Below are 18,141 nucleotides of genomic sequence, written 5' to 3'. Positions count from 1 at the left end.
CGGCCCACGGGCAGGAGCTAGCAGCCTAGGCACGGCACGTAGGCTACGTGGGCCGGCACGAGGCACGCCGGCCCGTTGGAGGTCGCTGGCCCGTCTGGCATGATTTTTTTCTTTTTCTTTGTAATACCTCTGAAAACAGCAAAAAAGGCCAAAAAATGTAGAAAATTGCAAAATTTGGTAGACTATTATGTGAGATAAATCTAGAATTTTATTAGCACATATACATCATTAAAACTCCCATATGAAAGAATAAAAGAATACAAGACATACATTATAATTACAAAAGGATAGAAAAATACAAAGACTACACTATAACACTACTACTACTTAGATTCAAGCACTAATAAAATACGCATGCACTATGAAAATATTAAACATATTAAGGTATTAGGTATTTATATAGGACATATATATTTATATTTAAAAAAAACATAAACGGGCCATGCCGTGCCGGCCCGCGTGCCTAGCCTCCAGGCCCAGGCACGGCCCATGGCGTGCCGCGTGCCGGGCCTGGCCCGTTTAGCCCGGGCCGTGCCGTGCCTGGATCGTGTTGGGCTTGCGTGCTACCGGGCCGACCCAGTGCTAATGTTTGGCCAGCTATAGTGCCACCGCTGCGGACGGCTAACCCCTATACAACATTCCCGTGCAAGCCTCCAATGGTGCAGTATATTGCAATGGAGCGTCGTCGGGGTCGTTGAAGCTTTCGATGTGGTTGCAATGGAGCGCCGCCGGAGCTGCAATGGAGCACCACGAGGGTCGCCTGGGTTGCAATTGGGCACCGCCGAAGCTGCAATGGAGTTCGTGGGGTGTCGTCGGTGCTGCAATGAAGCACCGCCGAGGCCGCCGGTGCTGCGCTGAAGTGCCCGCTGAGGTCACCGGAGCTGCAACGGAGTGTCGCCGGGGTTGCCGGGGCTGCAATGGAGCACAACTAGGGCTGCAATGGAGCTTCGTTGGGCTGTCATTGGTGCCGTGTTGAAGCTTTTTGCCGCGTTCGGTGTCGCCATGGAGCACGGCACCCGGTTGCTTGGTGCTGCGATGCGACGGTCACCGGTGGCTCTTCGAGTTGCGGCGCTCGACGGTGGCACCGGTGCTGCGAGGTCTCCGGCAGGTGCCACGGTGGGTGCATCAGTTCTCTGCGTCATCGTCGTTTTCGTTACAGAGGAGATGCAGTGTGGATGAGAGACGAGAGGAGAACATACAACGGGATGTGTTGCTGCGATCGATGGGCACCAGCGCCAGATTGGACGGCTAATCAGGGAAATCATGCACCTGATTCCTAGCAGCCGCCATAATAATATCAAGAACATTGCTATGCACACGGCGCTTTTCTCATGATCCATGAACGATGTTTCAGTGAAACATCCAGCCATCCAAACATAGTATATAATGCAACACATCCATCTGATTACCAATCATGTACAAATCGTGCATGGAGTGTCGGTTGTGTAGTAGTTTCGTAGTATCAATGGAAGATGGCGCGACGAAGTGTGTGTTTTCTTCCTTTCCTTTTTACAGAAAAAAACTTGTATTACTCAAAGTTGTTACAATCATTCTCGCATACGTGTGCAACACCTGTCGGCCCATTGCCAAGCCATACAACAGTTTGACTAAACGATATACTATAACTAGCCATAAAATGGCTTACAGAATTCTGAGCACGTCGAACATGAGTAATACAAGCTTCTCTTTCTAACCGCTTCAATTTGATCTCTCGAACTAAGAAGACATATCTTGATCTATCATGTTTCTCAATTTTCACCATATTTATGGCTTCCTTACAATCAGATTCCACATGAAGCGAAAGATTTCTCCATTGAGCAATTGTGCAACCCCTCATCCTTGAGCAACCCCTCAATGGCCGCTGAGGGAGTCCTGGATTAGGGGGTGTTCGGATAACCAAACTATACCTTCAAGCCGGACTCCTGGACTATGAAGATACAAGATTGAAGACTCCGTTCCGTGTCCGAAAGGGATTTTCCTTGGCGTGGAAGGCAAGCTTGGCGATACGGATGTTCAGATCTCCTACCATTGTAACCGACTCTATGTAACCCTAACCCTATCCGGTGTGTATATAAACAGGAGGGTTTTAGTCCGTAGGACAACATACACATCAAAAATCATACCATACGCTAGCTTCTAGGGTTTAGCCTCCCTGATCTCGTGGTAGATCAACTTTTGTAATACCCATACCATCAATATTGATCAAGCAGGACGTAGGGTTTTACCTCCATCGAGAGGGCCCGAACCTGGGTAAAACTTCGTGTCCCCTGCCTCCTGTTACCATCCGGCCTAGACGCACAGTTTGGGACCCCCTACCCGAGATCCGCCGGTTTTGACACCAACATTGGTGCTTTCATTGAGAGTTCCTCTGTGCCGTCGCCGTCAGGCCCGATGGCTCCTACGATCATCAATGGCAATGCGGTCCAGGATAAGACCTTCCTCCCCGGACAGATCTTTGTCTTTGGCGGCTTTGCACTGCAGGCCGATTCACTTGGCCATCTAGAGCAGATCGAAAACTACGCCCCTGGCCGTCAGGTCAGATTCGGAAGTTTAAACTACACGGCCGATATCCGCGGGGACTTGATCTTCAACGGATTCGAACCACTGCCGAGCGCGCCGCACTATCACGACGAGCATGATCTAGCTCTGCCGCCGAACAGTGCCCTGGAGGCCACACCTGCATCGGCTCCGGCCCCTGGTTCGGAGCCGACCGCGCCGATCGAGGACGGGCGGTTGGACGCCTCCTCGGGGGATGCGATCCCAACGGCGGTTGAGCCGAACACCAGCCCCGTACTCTGCAAGACTCGTGACTCCATGGAGCCGGATTCTTCTCCGGACTCCGAACCCTCCGCGCCCCTACCGAGCGAATCCGATTGGGCGCCGATCATGGAGTTCACGCCCGCGGACGTCTTTCAGCACTCGCCTTTCGGCGATATCCTGAAGTCACTAAAATCTCTCTCTTTATCAGGAGAACCCTGCTCGAACTATGGTCAGCAAGGTTGGGATTCGGACGATGAAGAAATTCAAAACCCACCCACCACCCACTTGGTAGCCACTGTCAACGATTTAACCGACATGCTCGACTTCAACTCCGACGACATCGACGGTATGGACGCCGATGAAGGAGACGATGAAGAATCAGCGCCTATCGAGCCCTGGAACGCCACCTCGTCATATGACGTATACATGATGGACGCACCCAAAGATGACAGCGAGGAACGGAAGGACGCACTGAAGGATTGTTCCCTCGAAAAGCAGTCAAAGCGGCGACGCAAGCGCCGCCCCAAATCCCGCCTCGGCGTGTCAAAACCGGCGGATCTCGGGTAGGGGGTCCCGAACTGTGCGTCTAGGCCGGATGGTAACAGGAGGCAGGGGACACGATGTTTTACCCAGGTTCGGGCCCTCTCGATGGAGGTAAAACCCTACGTCCTGCTTGATTAATATTGATGGTATGGGTATTACAAGAGCTGATCTACCACGAGATCAGAGAGGCTAAACCCTAGAAGCTAGCCTATGGTATGATTGTTGATGTGTATGTCGTCCTACGGACTAAAACCCTTCGGTTTATATAGACACCGGATAGGGTTAGGGTTACATAGAGTCGGTTACAATGGTAGGAGATCTGAACATCCGTATCGCCAAGCTTGCCTTCCACGCCAAGTAAAGTCCCTTCCGGACACGGGACAAAGTCTTCAATCTTGTATCTTCATAATCCAGGAGTCCGGCTTGAAGGTATAGTTCGGCTATCCGAACACCCCCTAATCCAGGACTCCCTCAGTAGCCCCTGAACCGGGCTTCAATGACGACGAGTCCGGCGCGCAAATTGTCTTCGGCATTGCAAGGCGGGTTCCTCCTCCAAATACTTCATAGAAGATCTTGAACACAAAGATAGTGTCCGGCTCTGCAAAATAAGTTTTCACATATTGCCATAGAGAGAATAATAATATTAACACAAATCTAATCTGCTGACGTATTCCGTGGTGCGACACGCCACGGCCAAGCCTTTATCCCAATCGTTTCATTATCCCACCTTAGCGCGTTATGCGAGGCGGTTTCCTTGGCACGTCTTGTCAAAGCAGAGATCGTGTCCCCTCATTTCGGGATTCTCATCAATACGGGCGTGGGTAACCCAACCGCGTCTTTGATTATGGCGCTTGGAGATAAGCAAGTTTTACCAGGCTGGTGGGGACACATAATCGCGTCCACCCATATAAGGGGATAATGATCCACCTTTTTACCCACGCCTTCTTCCTCCTCTGCCTATCCATTCTTGCGCACTCGAGCTCCAGCGCCCAAGTCCGCACTACCACCTCAACCCTCTCCAGTCATGTCCGGAGCGGGAGGCAAGTGGATGGTCTCCTCCGTCACGGAGGGACACATCAAAAAGTTGAGGAAGGCCGGATATCTAGCCAGCGACATCGCGCATCGACTCCTCGAGAAGGGGCAGCTCATCCCCACTCCTAGGCCCCATGAGAGGGTGGTATTTCTCCCCCATTTCCTCCGCGGACTGGGCTTCCCTCTGCATCCATTTGTCCGGGGGCGCATGTTCTACTACGACCTGGATTTCCACGATCTGGTCCCGAACTTCGTCCTCAACATCTCGGCGTTTATCGTCGTGTGCGAGGCTTTCCTCCGCATCCGCCCTCATTTCGGCTTATGGCTAAAGACCTTCAACGTCAAGCCGAAGGTGGTGCGCGGCAGCCAGGCGGAGTGCGGCAGTGCCATGGTTGGCAAGATGGCCAACGTCCTGTGGCTCGAGGGCTCCTTTGTGGAGACCCTGAAGGGGTGGCAATCGGGATGGTTTTACATCACCGAGCCGTGCAACCCCGAATGGGTCGCAGCCCCCGAGTTTCGGTCCGGACCCCCCATGCGGCTCACCTCCTGGAAGGAGACCGGCCTGTCGTGGGGTAAAAAAGGAGAGTTGACCGGACTCCAAACATGCATCCAAACCCTGGTGGACAAGAAGCTCAAGCTTGTCAACGTAGTCCAGGTTATGCTCGTCCGCCTGATCCTCCCGTGTCAACGACGGGCCTTTAACCTGTGGGAGTTCGACCCGGTGCAACATCAAACTCTAAACAGGCTCTTCGACACGACGTACGAAGATGCCTGGAGGGTGCTTTTCAAGGGCGCCGAGGCTCCCGCATCCGCCGCCGAGGATCGCGGATTCAGTACTCAGCATCACGCTCATGCGGTAAGCCGTTTTTGTCCTTTTACAGGGTATCAGTTTTTCATGGTTTGACTCTATGCGGGATCTGAGTTCCCTTATCTTTGATAGGATTGGGTGGAGACGTCCGGACAAATCAACTGTCCGGCTCCTCTTCCCGAAGGCCCAGCGGACGCTCGCTTGGCGAAGCTGCTGGTTCCGGTGCCCTATGTGGTGCCGGAGAAGAAGGCCACGAAAAGGGCCACGGGGACTCGAAAGAGTGCCCGGCGTCAGGAGGTGTCGGATTCGTCATCCGACGGTCCCGAAGCGCCTTCCTCTTGTGAAGACGAGGAGGAAGAAGAAGAGACCTCTCCCCCTCCAGCGGGAGGAGAGAAGAAAAGGAAGGCCGCCCTCCCCGAGGAGGCCGGAGGGTCCAAGAAGGGGAAAACCCTTCCTCCGGACTGCTCCACCGACGCCGCCGACGACGAAGAGGAGTGGCAGCCCAGGGCCAAGCCCCTGGCGAAATCGTAAGTGTCCGGATACCGGGGTAATTCATAGTATTCGTTTTTCTCACAGCTTTTCCTTATGTCGAATATGTTTGCGCAGCCCACCCAAAGACCGGCTTGACGCATCGTCGAGCGGCTCGCTGGACCCGTCGGAGGTGAACTCGCTTCCGACGGCTTCATCCCCCCGCCCTGCGGACGACACCGAAGTGTTGTCCCAACAGGTTCCAAGCTGGGAGGAGGTGGTCCTGGGGGCGCCGCAAGGCGACCTCCCGGACTCCAGGAGTAAAGGGGATGAAACCCCCCAGGGCTCCAAGTCCGGCTTAAGGCCGGACACAGCTCCGGAATCTTCAAGGGTTCCAGAGTCCGGCGGGCGACCTCCTTCCAAGAGGAACAAGCCTACCATGCCGGTGACCTCCGCCCAACCGGAGGTGCCGGACAATATGTTGGAGGCGCTCCAAGGTGCCTTCATCGACGAGGGGCACCGCACTATTATGAGTGCGGTGATCCAGAAGGTTTAGTCCGCCAAAAGCGGACTGACTGAAGCTTGTACAAGCCTTTTAACAGGCTTTGAGGTAAGTAAAGAATGTTCAAATAATGTTACCCCATAGACAGTAGCCCCTGATGCTCTGTTGGGCATCCGGGAAGAAAAGCCGAATAGAGGATCAAAGAATTCGCAGGAGTCTAACAAAAGGAGTCAATATGCGTATGCAGGCTTCTCTGCTAGCGCTCGCCGCACTGACTGCGGAAGTGGACGTGCTGAAGCAGAGTCTCGAGAAGGCCGAGCAAGAGCTCGGGCGTGCCAAGAAGCAGCTCGAGGAGAAGGAAGGTAAGAAATACCCTATTTGAATATGTATATAAAAAGGTGCAATTGCAAAAAATGACAGGATTGACATGGCTATTGCAGGGGCCACGTCTGAGGTGGCGACCCTTAAGCAAGCACTGCTCGAGGCCGAGAAGAGTGCGGCCGTGGAGCGCACCGAGCGGGAGAGGTATGAGGCTGAGGTTGGCAAGGTGCGGAAAGAGCTCCAAGTTCTCATGAAGAAACATGAGGGTTTGGAGCTTGACTCGAAGACGCGAGCGTCCGAGCTCGCGACAGCTATAGAAAATGCCAAGTCTGCCAAGGCCGAGTCCCAGAAGACCCTCCAGGAGTTGGATGAGGTGAAGAAGATTGCGGCGGGTAAGGCATTCTTTATGCAAAGCAAACACATAAACGTGAGTTACCTGTTACTTACCCGAATTCGGAGCTCTCCAGGAGCGTTCGCAGATCTTCCCCGGAGTGTATCTGATGCCGCCGCATTCTATCGAGCCGAGGAGGGCAGCTCGACGGAGAAGGTGTTCTGGTCTCAGTCATTGTTGAGGAAATCGTTAACTGGTAGCTGCTCGGTCGGCTGGTGAGTAGGGGATTAATAGGCTAATCGGCAAGTTAATCGGCCATTTAATCAATTAATCGAACGATTTATCAGGTAATCGGCTACTCGGGGACCCTATGAGTAGGGATTAATCGGCAAGTTAACTGGTTAATCGGATGAATTCTTGAACAGGGGTCTCAGTACGCTGAGGCCGGACACCCCGTGCCCCTGAGCGACCAGCTGAAGCAACTGGTCGAGCTCCATAAGGCGGCCGAACAGGCCATGAAAGGCCTCCTAGTTCGGCTGTGGCCTAGAGAGGCTCCGCCTGGGAGCTATTTCGGGCTGGTGCGGCGGCTGGTGGAGGCCTGTCCGGGGCTTGAAGACATCAAGCGCTCCGTCTGCATTGAAGGTGCCCGTAGGGCCCTTGCCCGTGCTAAGGTGCACTGGGGCAAGCTGGATGCGGAGAAGCTTGTGAAGGACGGGCCACCTCCGGGGAAAGAGCATCGCAAGCCCGAGAATTATTATAAGGATGTTCTGAAGGGTGCCCGTCTTGTTGCGGATGAATGTACCAAGGATATATTTTTTGAGTAAAACCCGCTCGTGTTATCCTGTGCGCTGAAAACTTGTTCATATGCGCTAAGCAATGCTACTTGAATTTAAAATATTACCTTCTGTGCGGCTGTTTATCAATACTAAGAGATGGTGAGTCGTCAGCTTCTGCCCCCATGCCGCTAGTGCTGGGGTGTTCGGGGATAGACCTGGGCGCTCTTTTTCCCATATTTGGGTCCTTCGAGGGAGGCGCTCAGCCCAACGAACGAGGCAATCGGACTATAATGCGTGAACACTCTCACTTAGCCATAGAATTCTATAATTTTAAATTTCGGCGAAGCCCCTAGTATTCGGAAGACCAATTTTAGGGCGCTATCCACGCCTTGGCCGGACAGAGCCGGCTCCTCGCCTGAAGCAGCATAAGTCTTTAGGGACTCGAAAAAACCTCTCGAACAGCGACCAGCTCTCGCTTAATCATGACAGTCAGTTTTAGCTTTCTCCACTGAGGTGCTCGGCCCAGCTCAACTGGGGCACAATCGCAGTGGTTCTCCTAGTGCTACCTTAGCCGATATAGCGGAACGTAAGGCACCAAAACATAGGAGCCGGGCAAACCCAACTATTGACCCAAGACATGATTCGGAGCCGATGCATATAATGCTATAAGTTCGGGGTGCCGCACTTGTTAAAGTGTTCGGACTTCTCACACCATGTTGAGGGGTACTGAAGCCCCTGGCGTATTTTGGCCGTACCAAAGTGTACGGGTGCAACATGTCATTAAGGAACATATATATATAAAAAAGGGTAATGCAAAAAATGGACAAAAGCTACGCATTGTTCACTGAAATAGCTGCGATCAAAGCAGAACGATACAAGTGATGCGATAAACGAAAAGTTGGACTATTTAACATATCTCGGCAAGCTGCGGGATAGTATGCGAAACAGGTATACTGCTCGTGATAGAGACCACCTGGGATTTCTGTAATGCGGCATGGCTTGTCTGCTTCCCTGGTCCTTGCGTCGTTTGTGCGGCAATTGAACTGCCGAACGAGCCTTCCGAAGAGTAGAGCCCTGGAAGTAAGAGAAAAGTATAAAAAAGGTCGGCAGCCCCTGGTGCGGTTTAAGCCGTGTTTTGGGCGTGCCGTGATGGTGCCCCTCCCCCTATGCCCATGGTATTTCTAGGGCGTAGTTATGCACGCGAAGTACTGGCGTCGCCTTTTTGCGGGGGTTGGGGTTGGGGCCGCATTGCTACGCCTGCTCGGAACGTGCCAGGTGGTCTTATTGTAGGTTACTCCGGGCGCGCTTGACTGTGTCCGGACGTTTAATGGCCGGACTGGAGAACTGCCTGGAGAGGCTGCTTTGTACTTCCGCTGCAAGGGCCGCCATGTGCTCCTCCGTTCGGAGGGAGCGTTCGGTGTTTCCATTGACCGTAATTACTCCTCGAGGGCCTGGCATCTTGAGCTTAAGGTATGCATAGTGCGGGACCGCATTGAACTTGGCAAATGCGGTTCGCCTGAGCAGTGCATGGTAGCCACTGCAGAACGGGACTATGTCGAAGATTAACTCCTCGCTTCGGAAATTATCCGGAGATCCGAAGACCACTTCAAGTGTGGCTGAGCCTGTGCAGCTGGCCTCTACACATGGTATTACGCCTTTAAAGGTCGTTTTGGTGGGCTTAATCCTCGAGGGATCTATGCCCATTTTCCGCACAGTATCCTGGTAAAGCAGGTTCAGGCTACTGCCGCCGTCCATAAGGACTCTAGTGAGATGAAATCCGTCAATAATTGGGTCGAGAACCAATGCGGCGAATCCGCCATGACGGATGCTAGTGGGATGGTCGCTTCGATCAAAGGTGATCGGGCAGGAGGACCATGGGTTGAACTTTGGGGCGACTGGCTCTACCGCGTATACGTCCCTTAACGCGCGCTTCCGCTCCCTTTTGGGGACGTGGGTGGCGTATATCATGTTCACCGTCCGCACTTGTGGGGGAAAACCCTTCTGTCCATTGTTGTTCGGCGGCCGAGGCTCCTGTTGGGGAACGTAGTAATTTCAAAATTTTCCTACGCACACGCAAGATCATGGTGATGCATAGCAACGAGAGGGGAAAGTGTGATCTACGTACCCTTGTAGACCGACAGCGGAAGCGTTAGCACAACGCGGTTGATGTAGTCGTACATCTTCACGGCCCGACCGATCAAGCACCGAAACTACGGCACCTCCGAGTTCTAGCACACGTTCAGCTCGATGACGATCCCCGGACTCCGATCCAGCAAAGTGTCGGGGAAGAGTTCCGTCAGCACGACGGCGTGGTGACGGTCTTGATGTGCTACCGTCGCAGGGCTTCGCCTAAGCACCGCTACAATATTATCGAGGATTATGGTGGAAGGGGGCACCGCACACAGCTAAGAATATGATCACGTGGATCAACTTGTGTCTAGGGGTGCCCCCTGCCCCCGTATATAAAGGAGCAAGGGGAGGTGCGGCCGGCCAGGAGGAGGGCGCGCCAGGAGGAGTCCTACTCCCACCGGGAGTAGGATTCCCCCCCTTTCCTAGTTGGAATAGGATTCGGGAAGGAGGAAAGAGGAGAGAGAGAGAAGGAAGGGGGGGCGCCGCCCCCCTCTCCTTGTCCTATTCGGACTAGGGGGGAGGGGCGCGCGGCCCAGCCCTGTCCACCTCTCCTCTCTTCCACTAAAGCCCACTAAGGCCCATATACCTCCCGGGGGGTTCCGGTAACCTCCCGATACTCCGGTAAAATCTCGATTTCACCCGGAACACTTCCGATATCCAAATATAGGCTTCCAATATATCAATCTTTATGTCTCGACCATTTCGAGACTCCTCGTCATGTCCGTGATCACATCCGGGACTCCGAACAAACTTCGGTACATCAAAATGCATAAACTCATAATATAACTGTCATCGAAACCTTAAGCGTGCGGACCCTACGGGTTCGAGAACAATGTAGACATGACCGAGGCACGTCTCCGGTCAATAACCAATAGCGGAACCTGGATGCTCATATTGGCTCCCACATATTCTACGAAGATCTTTATCGGTCAGACCGCATAACAACATACGTTGTTCCCTTTGTCATCGGTATGTTACTTGCCCGAGATTCGATCGTCGGTATCTCAATGCCTAGTTCAATCTCGTTACCGGCAAGTCTCTTTACTCGTTTCGTAATACATCATCTCGTAACTAACTCATTAGTTGTGATGCTTGCAAGGCTTATGTGATGTGCATTACCGAGAGGGCCCAGAGATACCTCTCCGACAATCGGAGTGACAAATCCTAATCTCGAAATACCCCAACCCAACATTTACCTTTGGAGACACCTGTAGAGCTCCTTTACAATCACCCAGTTACGTTGTGACGTTTGGTAGCACCCAAAGTGTTCCTCCGATAAACGGGAGTTGCATAATCTCATAGTCATAGGAACATGTATAAGTCATGAAGAAAGCAATAGCAACATACTAAACGATCGGGTGCTAAGCTAATGGAATGGGTCATGTCAATCACATCATTCTTCTAATGATGTGATCCCGTTAATCAAATAACAACTCTTTTGTTCATGGTTAGGAAACATAACCATCTTTGATTAACGAGCTAGTCTAGTAGAGGTATACTAGTGACACTCTGTTTGTCTATGTATTCACACATGTATTATGTTTCCGGTTAATACAATTCTAGCATGAATAATAAACATTTATCATGATATAAGGAAATAAATAATAACTTTATTATTGCCTCTAGGGCATATTTCCTTCAGCTCCTCGTCGTCATCGCTATGCAACCCCTTGTCTTCATTGTCAGCGCTTAATCTGCATGCCTGCTTGAACACCCAGCAATCCCTGTTGGTGTGATTGGCTGGCTTTTCGGGGGTGCCGTGTATTTGGCACAAGCGGTCGAGTATTCGGTCCAAGCTGGATGGGCCCCTAAGATTCCTTTTGAATGATTTTTTCCGCTGACTGGATTTAGAGCCTCTGAATCCGGCATTAACTGTCGTATCCTTAGCATTGTCGCCGTTGATGCGGTGCTTCTGTTGGTTGCGACGTGACCTGCCACTAACGTCCCTAATGTCCGAACTACCAGGGTTCTTGGTCATATTGTTGATACGAGCAAGCCAGCTGTCCTCTCCCGCGCAAAAGCGGGTCATGAGTGCCGTGAGTGCTGCCATAGATTTCGACTTCTCCTGTCCTAGGTGCCGGGCAAGCCACTCGTCACGGATATTATGCTTGAAGGCTGCTAAGGCCTCTGCGTCCGGACAGTCGAGTATTTGATTTTTCTTTGTTAGGAACCGTGTCCAAAATTGCCTGGCCAATTCGTCTGGCTGCTGAATTACGTGGCTTAGGTCGTCAGCGTCTGGGGGTCGCACATAGGTGCCCTGGAAATTGTCGAGGAATGCGGCTTCCAGGTCCTCCCAACAGCTGATTGACCCTATTGGCAGGCTGTTAAGCCACTGCCGGGCTGGTCCTTTAAGCTTGAGTGGGAGGTATTTGATGGCGTGGAAATCATCGCCGCGGGCCATATGGATATGAAGGAGATAATCCTCGATCCATACCGCGGGATCTGTTGAGCCGTCATATGATTCGATGTTTACGGGTTTGAAACCCTCAGGGATTTGATGATCCATTATTTCGTCTGTGAAGCACAATGGGTGCACCTCTGTACTGGGTGATATCATGACGTAGCTCCAATGAGCTTTTTCTACTGTGTTCGGCCCTGCCGAATTTGTGGCCGGCGTGACGATTATCGTCTCGAGCCGTGGGGCGCCTACGTGATCCGTAGATCGTTCTTGTTTGCCTTGCCTTGTCCTCCAACATGTCTCGTAAGTCCCGCGCATATTCCCGTGCCTTGGTACGGGGTGCGGCTTGGGTGGAGGGCCATGAGGCCTCTCTCTCGCGGCCACGAGGTGGCCTGTCGGCCACGTCGAGTGCTTCCTCCTCTAATCGGGGTAGCAACTTGCGCTTCGGGTAGAACTTGGAGGGGCGTTCGGGTTTATGCTCTTCGGCCGCGAGGACTTCAGTCCATCTATCGACTAGCCGATCTTGATCAGCTTTGAGCTGCTGCTGTTTTTTCTTGAGGCTTCTTGCCGTGGCCATAAGCCTGCGTTGAAAACGCTCTTGTTCGACGGGATCCTCCGGCACGGGGAATTCGTTGTCGTCGAGGCTTGCCTCGTCTTCGGAGGGAGGCATACAATTATCGTCCTCGACCTCTCTGTCGGCCGCTCTCTCATGAGGGCTGGTTTCTCCATCCTCCTGTGCTAAATCTTGCTCGGGGGGATGTTCTTCGGCGCTTTTCGGGGTATTATTATCTCCCGTGCTGGAATCGCCGTTTTTGTGTTGGCGGGATTTTGAGCGGCGCCGCTGACGCCGGCGCTTTTGCTGTTTCTTGGAGGGGTCATCCTCCGCTGTTCCATCGCCCTCTCCCTCTTTTGGGGTGTCCACCATGTATATGTCATATGACGAGGTGGCTTTCCAAGGAAGATAATGTGGAGGGTAACGCGGGCGGACGCGGGCCCCCAATGCTGCCTATTCTAACCGAGGGAGCGAGCGTCTCCACGAAGGAAGACGACCGGAAAAGGAAAAGGACTGCGCCCGGGAATTCGGAAGCCGAACCTTCCAAACGGGAGAAGAAATCTTCTACCGGGGGCCCTACCTCGGGGGGCGGTGCTGCCGCACAAAGTCCACGGGGGGGGGGGGGGCAATTCTCCCGGGAGTCGTAAGTGACCCGAAAACTTTAGTGGTACAGATATGCCATCTTTTTCCTTCTAAGAAAATAACCACCGCATGTATTTGTGCAGTTCGGGCCTTAGCCCCTCTCAAATGAGTTCGTCTTCGGGGGATCTTCTTCCAGAGATGATGGAGAGCGAGACGCCTCCTCCGGACTCCTCTGCTCCAGAAGCGGGCGACCCTGAAGTGTCGTCATGGAGGGCCTCTCCGAGTGCGGAGAGGCCAGAAGGTGATCCAATCGATCCCCGAGGCTCCCAGTGTCCGGCTCCCAAAGAGGGTAGACAAAAGAGTCCGGCGCCGTCTAGTGTGCGATCGGACGTTCTGAGGGAGTTGGTGGGGCGAGCGGCCATCTCAGATGATCACCGTGTGCTGATGAATATGGTGATGGAGAGGATATCGTCCGCCGAAAGCGGATTGCATGAAGCTTTTATGAGTCTACTGACAAGCTTTGAGGTACGTGAAAAGGGATGTGTAATAGTCCTGCACATGCTAGGTGTGTCCTGTGTAGATAATAGCCCCTGAGACTCTGGTTGTCGTCGGAAACGATGACGAACGGAGGATCATATTCCCAGGTAATAACCATACTACCTTTATGTGCAGGAGATGGAAGCTCCGGTGGCCAGCCGGACTAGCCAGTTTGCCCGTTTAGAACGGCGGTTGGATGCGGCAGATGCCGACATCGAGCTTGTTAACAGAAGGCTTGACGAGGCGCAGGGTAAGGATCCTTGTCTGGTAAACGCCAAATAGGAAGAGTATGATGCCAGTGTTTTTAACATGTTATGACTGCAGATGGAGCTGCCACTATTGAAGCCTTGCGGGCGGAACTTGCCCGAGCCAAGGAACAAGCAAGATTGGGTAATGTGGCTGCTTTGAAGGCGGCCGAAGAGTTGCGAGTCGAGAAGGCCGCACATGGCGAGAGCCGAAAGAAGATGGCTAATATGGCCGTAGAATTAAAAGCCGCCGTAGACCGTTGCCGGGCTCTTGAAAAGGAAAACCAAGCGAAGGCATCGGACCTTGAGAAGGCTGCTGTAACGGGAAAAGACCTCCACTCTGCTATGAGGGCAAAGAAGGAGGAGCTGGGGGAAGCCGGGGATATTGTAGCCGGAAAGTCCTTTATGCTGCAGAGGAAGTACGGAGATCCACGGTATGCGCCTCTGGATCGGCTGTGGAGTTCGGAGGATGCGTATATGGATTTGGCGGCGAGCGCTGCAGATGCGGCCAAGTACTTCCAGAGTTAGATGGACCGTGAAGTAGACCAGCTGTTTTGGAAGCAATTCCTTTCTCCCGAGCGTCCGCTTTCATTGACGGACCAATTAGCCGGATGGGCCGAACTAAATAGGTTGTCCGGACTCTCCGTGAGGTCTGTTGTGGATCAACTATGGCCCGGAAGGTCAAAACCGAGCAGCTATTTCAGCTTGGTGCAGCAGGTCCTCGATGTGGTGCCGCGCATAAATGCGATGAAGAGGTCGGTGTGCATAGAAGGCGCACGGATGGCCTTTGCCCGTGCTAAAGCATACTGGGCAGAGATGGATGCTACCACTGTTGCAGCGCAGGATTCGGCCATAGGTCGAAGGGCTGCTGAGCACTACTTTGAGGAAGTCCTTGAGGGTGCTCGTTTGATAGAGACCCAGTGCTCAAAAAATATTATGTTTGATTGATATGTAATCTCATTGTAAGTGAAATTCTTTTTAAATTTTTATGAGGCTACTTTTATAATTTTGCCTGAAAGTAATGTGATGCCTCCTGGGTGGCCGTTTATGTATACATGTGTATAACCTGAAAGATTGCAGTCGTCGGCTTCAACCCCCACGCATATAATGCGGAGGTGTTCGCAGAAACACGCGTTCACACTTAACCCAACGTCTTGGTCCTATTAAGGAGGTGATAGCGGAGCGAGCGAGGCTACCGGACTATAATGCTTTAACACTTTCACTTAGCCATAGGAGTTTGACAGTGTGGCTACTAGATAGCCCCTGGTGGCTCCGCACTCTCCCGATCCCGGGGTGCGTATATGCCTGGCCGGAAAGCGGCCCTTCGTTAAGGCGGAGGAATTCTAACATTCCCATGGGTCATCGAGTGGTTGACCAGTCTCACGCTAGATCATGACAGTCAGTTTTCGGCTTTCTCTACTGAGGCGCTCGTCCGGATGAACCAGGGCACAATCGCAGTAGTTCTCCTGGTGCTACCTTAGCCGGTAAAGCGGAACGTAAGGCACCAAAACACAGGAGCCAGGCAAACCCAACATTTGACCAAAGACAATGATTCGGAGCTGATGCATATAGGGCCAAACTCGCGACGCCGAATACTCCCTAAGGTATTCGGTCTTTGTGGTATAAACCGGGCCTGAAGAATGGCCTTTGTAAGAAGCCCCTTGTGTCCAGGTACGTGCATTGTTCTGGCGTGGCCACATGCCAAAACGTCAGCATCCTTCTCAACGCCTTGATGGAACACTCCATCAATCAACTCCACAGATATGTCCGGATCCTCCTGAGAGGCCGGGTCGAGAGACCGTCCTGAGTTCTCAGGTTGTGGAGGCGGGCTGCTTATGTCCTTTGCGGCCCGGCGCAGTTCCTGCATTGAAGTCATCAGACTAAGTATTTAACAATGGGAACACTAAACGGATGAGCAAGTAAAAGCGACCACTTACCCAGCTTGGGGGATTGTGCATAGAGAATCCACCCTGTGGGTTGACGCGGAGAAATTCCTCCTCTTCCCCCTTGTACAAAGTGGACAAGATCTTTAATAGATTGGCAACTGAATCTGGCCCTTTACGACCGTAGCGGGTGGCGTCGTCCTCCCCGTTGAAATCCCACATGGGGTGGCTTCTGTACTGAAGCGGCTGCACCCCCTGCATGATGCATTCGGCCATAACTCCGATCATGGTTAGTCCGGAATGGGCTAACAATCTTATTTGGCCCATGAGATAAACGTTGTCCCTGTCGCTTTCCCTTTGAGGGCTCCGTGGACGCCAGCTTAGGCGCTTTTTTAAAGGAGCACTATCGAACTCTGGGAGGCCGATCCGGACAGGATCCGGCAGCGGGACGTCTTCTATATAGAACCATTCCAAGGGCCAGTCTTCGGACGTTCCGAACAGATATCCGGTCCCGGCGATGCGCCATACTTCGGCTCCGCCCACTTGATACATTGACCCTTTCTTGGAACAGGGCACGAGGCAAAATAGCTCCTTCCACAGTCCGAAATGAGATTCGATACCCAGGAACAGCTCGCAGAGGGCTACAAAGCTCGCGATATGCAATACTGAGGCAGGCGTGAGATGATGTAGCTGGAGGGCGTAGAACTCCAGCAACCCCCGGAGAAATGGGTGGATGGGAAATCCGAGCCCCCTTATTAAGTAAGGAACAAGGCACACCCGCTCTCCTTTAGATGGATTAGGGGCATTCTCTGCTTGCTCTCCGTCGTTGTAGACGACGAGACCGGCTCGGACGGGGACCATATAGGCCGGGGGGAGAAATCCTTTGGTCTGAAGCGTCACTAGCTCGCTATGCGGAGTAGAACATCTCTCCCAATATACAGGCTTAGGGCTAGAAGGATGAGAGGAGGAGTTGCGGCGGCTGGCCATGGTGGAATGGACTTTTGTCGGATGCGCTCTGATGAACACTCGTGGAGGGGAGAAGGTGTGGATTGGATCTAAATCCTCGTCCCCTTAAAAAGGGCAACTCATTCACGCAGCTAGGGGTGTGAACGTAAAAACACTCAGACTTTTCATATTCGTTTGACACGTGGAAAACGCCGATTATTGGGCATAGAAGCCAAGGAGCGCAACATCTACAAGAAACCGGACTTTATTCGAACAGGTACACAGAATTTGGAGGAGAACCCGCCTTGCAATACCGAAGACAATCTGCGCACCGGACTCATCGTCATTGAAGCCTGGTTCGGGGGCTACTGAGGGAGTCGTGGATTAGGGGGTGTTCGGATAGCCGAACTATACCTTCAAGCCAGACTCCTGGACTATGAAGATACAAGATTGAAGACTCTGTCCCGTGTCCGGAAGGGACTTTCCTTGGCGTGGAAGGCAAGCTTGGCGATACGGATGTTCAGATCTCCTACCATTGTAACCGACTCTATGTAACCCTAACCCTATCCGGTGTCTATATAAACCGGAGGGTTTTAGTCCATAGGACAACATACACATCAACAATCATACCATAGGCTAGCTTCTAGGGTTTAGCCTCTCTGATCTCGTGGTAGATCAACTCCTGTAATACCCATACCATCAATATTAATCAAGCAGGACGTAGGGTTTTACCTCCATCGAGAGGGCCCGAACCTGGGTAAAACTTCGTGTCCCCTGCCTCCTGTTACCATCCGGCCTAGACGCACAGTCGGGACCCCCTACCCGAGATCCACCGGATTTGACACTGACAACGGTAGACATCTCTAGGCTAAATTTCAGGATCCTATCACTGATCCCTAAGGTGGCTGGGGCAGATAACATCCGCCAGTTTAGGCCGATCGCGCTCATCAACGTTCCGTTCAAGATATGTTCTAAAGCCACCACCTCCCGCCTGGTCCCGTTTGTGCATCGCACAATCAGCCGCACCCAAACGGCTTTTATACGCGGTCGAAACATTCTAGAAGGCTCTCTTGCGCTCCAGGAGATCATTCATGAGCTCAAACGTACCAACGAACCGGCTATTCTACTAAAACTTGACTTTGAAAAAGCTTATGACCGCGTGCATTGGAATTTTTTGCGCCAGGTCCTTCTTAGTCGAGGCTTCTCGGCCATGTGGGTGCACCGGATTTTGCAGCTGGTCTCGGGTGGCCAAACTGCTATTTCGGTAAATGGAGAAGTAGGGAATTTCTTCAAGAACAAGCGGGGGTTGCGTCAGGGCGATCCCATC

Source organism: Triticum urartu, chromosome 2 (assembly GCF_003073215.2).
Source record: "Triticum urartu cultivar G1812 chromosome 2, Tu2.1, whole genome shotgun sequence".
Classification (NCBI taxonomy): Eukaryota; Viridiplantae; Streptophyta; class Magnoliopsida; order Poales; family Poaceae; genus Triticum; species Triticum urartu.
The sequence above is the reverse complement of the archived record's forward strand: the minus strand, read 5'-3'. Positions refer to the sequence as shown.